At 41.0% G+C, this 7152-nt stretch overlaps 1 long non-coding RNA gene across 1 annotated transcript; it reads right to left on the reverse strand.

Moving 5' to 3' along the window:
- Positions 1–326: 326 nt before the first annotated feature.
- Positions 327–6496, reverse strand: LOC125938476 (uncharacterized). The gene is made up of 3 exons (XR_007462711.1): positions 6373–6496; positions 1082–1211; positions 327–412 (listed from the first exon to the last, which is right to left on the reverse strand). It is a non-coding gene; the product is annotated as an uncharacterized LOC125938476 (long non-coding RNA).
- Between the last annotated feature and the right edge of the window lie 656 nt (positions 6497–7152).

Below are 7152 nucleotides of genomic sequence, written 5' to 3' on the forward strand. Positions count from 1 at the left end.
TACAGTTTAATAAGTCACTGAGTACCCTAAGTGTGCCTTCGTGATCCATGGTTTTTGTTTCCCTCTTCTTTTCAGCTTCATTATTTTCCAGAATTTTATCTTCTATATCACTAATTGGCTCTTCTGCCTTGCCTATTCTTGCTGACATGGGATCTTTCAGGTTTGCATCTTGAGTATAGCATTTTTAACTTTGACCTGACTAAATTTTAGTTCTTTTATATCTGCAGGAAGGGATTCTTTGATATCAGAGAATGTTGGTTGTTTTTTTTTTTAAAGCACAGCTAGTATCCTTATAATTATTGTTTTAACTTCTGGTTCAGACATCTTATATCTGTATTGATTTAATTGCTGGCCACGAGTTCTGCTTCCCGTTCTTTCTTTTGGGGTGGATTTCTCCATCTTGTCATTTTGTCTGGAAAAGAAAAGCAGAAAGAAAAACAAATAACAGAAAACAAACAAACAAAACAAAAATAAAAAGCAAAAAACAACAAAAAATCTAGGTCCTTGGGTGTATTTTGGTCTGCTTGTTAAAAGAATCTAGAGCTAAAATATAAAACAAAATAAAACAAAAATAAGGAAACAGAAAACTAAAAGTAAATAAAATAAATATATAAAAATACATATAAATAATAAAAAAATAAAAAAGGAATTGAAAAAATAAGAAAATAAATGAAAATAATAATAAAAAATAAAGAATAAAAGTAAACCGGAAGCCAGATCCTATTTCCCCGAGGGTTGAAGCTTTGTAGCACTGTGATCAGTAGACTTATTGTGAGTGAGTGGTTTGTGCTGGGCTTCTGAAGGAGGGGCCTGCTGCTGTGGACTCAGGCTGACTTGTTTCGGAGGAAATGTGCTTCCAGGGTGCAATCGGGCTGGTCTTGGTGTAAGTGGCTTCAGCCCCCACTAGGTGGTGCTGTTTTGCTCCCTGAAGCCTTTCAGCGCTGCTGGGCGGGGATGAATAGGGCGTCGCCCCACTCTCCAGCCCTGGAGCTAAAAAGATCGTGTCACCCACTCCTCGGGGAACCCTCAAAGAAGAGTAATCAATCACCCCTCTTGCCCCTGATTTCCATCAGAACCTTACTTTCACCCTGCCGGTGTCCGAGCTTTTCTGTCTCAGGCAGGACTGAGTTTCAAAACCCCAAATTTTGGGGACTTCCACAGCACACTGGCACTGTTCCTTTGGGTGATGGTCTCACTGCGCTTTTGTCAGCCTGTAGGAGGAAAGCAGAAAGTGGTGCAGCTGTTCAGAATTTCTGGCAAAAGGGAGCAGAAAGCTGGAACCCCTTCCTGCTGCCTTCAGCCGGAGTCCCCGCTCTTACACCTGGGAGCAGTGCAGCACTTGGGCACCCCGGTCTTTCTTGTTACCAGGAGATTCTCATACCGCGCTGCCACTCCTGGGACTCCTCCCAGTTCCCACCTGACCACCTATAAGCCAAGCACACCCCCACAGAAGCGGACTAAAATTCCGATTTTGTGCTGCTTATAATACTTGAAGTATCTCCGTAAGCAGGCTCACTCCCTGCTGCCCTACCCTCAACTTTGTCTCCCCCAAATCAAATCTCCTGCCTCCTACCTTCCAGAAGGTGGTCGCTTTTCTATTCGTAGACTTAAAGTTTTTGTTTTCTCAGAACTCCAATTGAGTTCTCGGGTGTTCAGAATGATTTGATTTGATAAGTACCTGGCTGTGTTCTAAGGAGGAGACAAGCTTAGGGTCCCCCTACTCCTCTGCCACCTGAACTCCCCCCCTCCCAAATAACTATTTCCCCAAATAAACAAGGCAGTGAGAAGAGTGGAGTTTGTTACATTTTACATATTTGGAAGTCACTTTCTTGTCTGTCTCATTAGAGACCAGTAGATGTTCAGATTTGCTTCTACATCTGTTGTGTTGTTTTGGTTGAAGTATATGAAAAAATTACATCCTTGACCAAACATAGGAGAATAGTATGTGTCATAACCTTTTCAGATAATTATGGATATTCATCTTTGATACTATATTACAACTACACAAGTTGTACTTTCTCTAAGGTTATTTGCAAACTGGATCCTGAAACAGCATCATTGATTGACTGGTACTTCTCTGTTATATTAAATCCATAGGCCCATCTGCACATGGAATGGATCTTGTACTAAGGCATGATTGTTTTTAAGTAATGTGTTGTGTGTTGTTTCACTAAGTAATATAGGTGTTCCATCACTGATTAGAGTGGAATCGAATTATCAAAAAGTTACATCTATTACAGATCCCAACAAAATGCTTGTCAGTATGAGAAGCTATCAGGATTATTGGTGGACCACAAGTTTTCCAAAATGCTGATTTTCTCTCAAGAGCTTACATTTTATCAAGGCAACAAGTACTGCCTTGTCTCATGTGAGTTGATTTTCGTGAAGGGATAGGTTCATGTCCTTTTTCAAGAAAACTTCTGCCAAATATCTAGTCTAAATAATCCAAGGTTCTGTGTCATTCATTCCTTCAAGTAAAAAGAGCATTTTGAAAAAAAAAAAAAAAAACGAACTGTTTTCCTTGAGGCTTAAGGTTGTAACAGAAGTGCTATATTTCCCATGTCATCATAGAAGACATGTTCAAAATGTTGGTTTGAGAATAATTTAGTAAAGATAATAATTAAAAAATTATTTTTAATGTTTATTCATTTTTGAGAGACAGAGAGAGACAGAGTGTGAGCAGGGGAGGGGCAAAGAGAGAGGGAGACACAGAATCCGAAGCAGTTTCCAGGCTCTAAGCTGTCAGCACAGAGCCCGTTTCGGGGCCCAAACCCACAAACCGTGAGATCATGGCCTGAACCGATTGAGACATCCAGATGCCCCATTGTCTGTGAGGTTTATAACAATTTCCCCAGCAATGTAATCCCCAGTGACTTCAAATTTGCCAGTGTGACCCTGCTTCATCATCACAGTTAGAAACAGGACGATGACTTTGGAGCATAGCCTAATAAGACCTGGTGTTTGCCTCTCTTTCCGGCATTGTTTATGGTCTGGGGAGCGTCTGCCAGGACATGCGCGCCATTATGGTGGCACAGAAAGAGGAGAGAGGTGTTTGGTTTGGTTTGGCTTGGTGTTTTGTTTTGTTTTGTTTTGTTTTGTTTTGTTTTTTGGAAGTAGTGGTGAAGAATAACAACTATGGCAGTTTGGACCCATAACCTCCATTCTTGCTGTTTTACCTCAGTACGAATATCAGCATAGTGAAAAAGCAAATACTGTCTAAGTGCTATTATGAAAATAGTTTAAACCTCTGTGACAGAGCCCCAGTGACGTACGGTGTTCCACAGACCTCACTTTGAGAATTGCTGCTCTGAATAAGCCTGGGAGGGTCTCCCAGATGATCCCTGCCCTGGACTCCTCTTAGCAAAATCCCTTTCCCTGAGCTGGACTTGGCTCTGATATCTTAGCTCTGAGTTTAGCCCCTGAGGGCACCCGGGACAGAACTCACCTCCTGGCAGTTTGCTGCCAGAGTGTCCTCAGTCTGGGAAGGGAGGTGGAGGGGCCGGTATTTCCCTTTGTAATTGGGAACAGTTTGTGCCTGAAGGCACCAGACCCCTGCATGACCGACTTTGATTTTGTGATATACCACCTTACTATGTATTCGCATCCCAGAGATCTCCTGTAGTCTGTAAGAGAAATAATATTGGTCTTCACATTTTACATGTACCTAATGCATCTGACTTGAGGCCCATAAAGCATGCAATGCAGTACCGTCCAATACAACATTCTGTAATGAAGGAATTGTTCTATATCTGCCCTGTCCAGCATGGTGGCCACAAACTGCATGTGGCTCTTGAGATACAGGTGGCACTTGAAATGGGGCTAATGTGCTGAGGAGTTGCATTTTTAATTATTTCAAAGGAATTTGAATTTAAGTAGCCATATGTGGTTAGTAGCTACTAGTTTTAAAAATTTATTTATTTTGAAGGGGGGAGGGACAGAGAGAGAAGGAGAGAGAGAATCCCAAGCATGCTCTGTGCTGTCAGTGCAGAGTCCCATGTAGGGCTCGATCCAAGAACTGTGGGATAAAGACCTGTGCTGAAATCAAGAGTCAGGCATTTAACCAACTGAGCCACCCCTGTGTCCTGAGTAGTCTCTATTTGGACAGTACATACCTAGAATATTCTTAGTTTTCAGAATCCTCCTCAAAAAAGATACTATGTGATTCACAGGTATATGTGTATTAAATTTATCTTCGTATAGAAGTCATAGATTTATCTATGTGTGTTTGAGACATACCCTTACAAGACAGCATGAGAGTTTAATTAATAATACATTATAACTGCTAAAGTGTATAGAGATTAACAAAACATGATATATCAAATCAAGGTGATAACTGTTCAAAAATGCCCATCACTGGAGGTAATTTTAGTTTCTATTACCTTTGGTGCCTTGGTGTTGTTTGTGTTAACCCGGTAAACATAAGCAGGCACATAAGTCTTCACAGAGCCCAAGAGAGAGGATTCATTGAACACAACATATATGAGCTACCTTGTAGGCCCTGCACATACTTGTAAAAATCCTAAAGCAGAAGATGTACATCTTGGATTCCACCACCTTAGAATCTTTTACCTGTTGCTCCTTTGCCCAAATTCAGACATTTCTCTGTGTTTTCCTTCACCCTTGAAACCCTCTGCTCTTCATTTCTACCAAGGTGAAAATATACCTGAAACATTTATAATTGTGGGATGAAGAATTCTCTAAGTGTGGCCCAATGATTTGAAAATTGTGATATGAAAATGATAAAGCCAAACAAAATTTCTGCATGTCAAGCACTCATAAAGATTCAAACACATGTCGTGATCAAATTAAAAGACACAGAAACAATTTTGACAGACAAAAGGGTAACATGCTTCAATGTTCTCCAGCCAAAGACCACCAGGAGCAGCTGTGGGCATTCAAGTTGGATCTATTATTTGTTGCACTGAGAAAGAATGCACTCCTTTGGGGCCATGAGACATCTTAATATGGTGTTGGAACCTATAAGAATATGAACTTTGGATGGGTGTTTTGGGGAGGGTTTGTGGAAGCTGGGGCATGCTCCTGACTGCATGTTGTGAGGACGTGTGGGCAATTCTATGCTTGACCATCTGAGTGAATTTCATTTCTAAGCATTACAGACCAGAGTGACGAGAAAGCAGAAGGGTAAAGAAGCAGTGATTGCTCACATTAACCAGCACAGGGAGATGTTGGGTATTTTGTGGGTTGTACAGTGCCTGTTTTTGTCTGTAATTAGACAAAGCAATGTCATGGTTTCAGAGTGTCCTTGTCTGATGTTGATGTTCTTGAGATGACTGGCTCGTGTCCCACAGGAGAGTAATATGGCCCAGTGGTGGCATCGGTCAGCTTCTGACCACACTGCAGCCCAGCTGCAGTGTCAGACCAGTTCCCAATGTGGGGGCTGCTGTTTTTTCTCTGTTATATTCCATATTTTAAAATAGCTACAACTCATTCAAAAAATAGTTAAGGAATTGGAGTTTCCATTATCTTTGAGTAAATACCCAAGAGTGGAATTATTGGATTACATGATGAATCACTATGTTGTAAACCTGAAAGGAATGGAGCAGTGTGTCAAATGCACTCAAATAATAAAAAAAGATAAAGAAAAAAATTAAATGTTAGAAAACAATTTGGAAAGGAAGGAATTAATATGTCAAGCAAATATATTGGTGATAAAAATGAGGATGTGGAATAAGAAATGGGAATAAAACTTGGAGTCTTCAACTTGGCAAAGATGAAAGTAGGTGATGAGAGTGTACAACACAGGGTTGGGAAAATACAACGGCATAAAGGGTGATGGGAGTGAACACTGGTATAACATTTTTAAAGGGTTGTTCTGAAAAATGTCTCCACAATTTAAATGTGCTTATATTGTGACACAGACATTTTCTTTTAGGAGTTTACCCTAAGGATATAATCATACATGTTCTCAAAAGTATATTTTCAAGGATGTTCTTAAATTTGGGCTTATAAAAACGAAGAACAACTTATCTTAAGTGCTATAACCAATATTATGATGGTAAGTATAGATGTGGAACACTTAATATATCTCAGGCATTATCACCATGTGACTTACACAGAGGGTCAAAGATAATCATCAAAGCAAACCCATGAGGAGCCCCATAGGGAATCCCTTTGTACAAAACAGAAAGAGAGACTCAGAGGGGATAAGGAGACAGTGGAGCCAAGGTTCAACCCAGAAAGTTTGCTCTTAGAAGCCTTGTTGACTTGTCTTTCCTTGGTTCCCTGTCCATCATGAGGTAAGTATGATGTATAATCCATGCAGGTGAACTACTGCAATGTTCTAGAATGTTCTGCAATGGGAGGCTGCTAGGCTCAGAGTCTAGGAGGACATTAAGAAGCAATGTGACTTACCTGCTCAAATCAAACTAAAGCCCATCATCCCGTGTACATCTCGAGGCCTCCAGTGGCTCAGGATCAGCTGACTCCAGATGTAAGATGAAGATCAAGCATGAGCCCCTGGTGACACAACACTGGCACTGTCCTGTGGGAGGTGGGCATTAGCAGAAATGACAGAGACAAACATAAGTCACTGCTGAGATAAGTGCTGCATGGAGAAACATCAGGATATCCCGAGAACAGATGACAGGAGACCTAACAGCTCCCCTACCGCTAGAATCAATCATATCTACAGAGTGTAAGAGGCATATGGAACAGAATGTGAACCACACACAGTGGTGAACCATCATAGAAAAAGAAGGGAGCTCTTGGGAGTTAAAACTATAACCATAGAAATGAATAATTTGGTTGATAAAGTGGATAATTACAGTTGTACTTTCCCGAAGTAGTACAGTCAGGAGGTGATGGCAACAGGAGACAAGAACTGTTTGGTTCTCAATCAGGTGATTCCAACAAGTTAATAACAATAGTTTAAAAAATAATGGAGAGTATGAAATGATGAAAAAAAATTCAAGAAGATTTTTCTGAGTGGGCACCTGGGTTGCTCAGTTGGTTAAGCCTCTGACTTCAGCTCAGGTCATGATCCTACAGTTAATGAGTCTGAGTAGTCCCACATCAGGTGAACTCGTGCCCTGCTTCTGGTGAGCCCAGCTTCTCCCTCCCTCTGTCTCCCTTTCTCTCTCTCTCTCTCTCTCTCTCTCTCTCTCTTTCTGCCCCTCATGGGATTCTCTCTTT

This window comes from Panthera uncia (assembly GCF_023721935.1).
Source record: "Panthera uncia isolate 11264 chromosome B2 unlocalized genomic scaffold, Puncia_PCG_1.0 HiC_scaffold_24, whole genome shotgun sequence".
Classification (NCBI taxonomy): domain Eukaryota; kingdom Metazoa; phylum Chordata; class Mammalia; order Carnivora; family Felidae; genus Panthera; species Panthera uncia.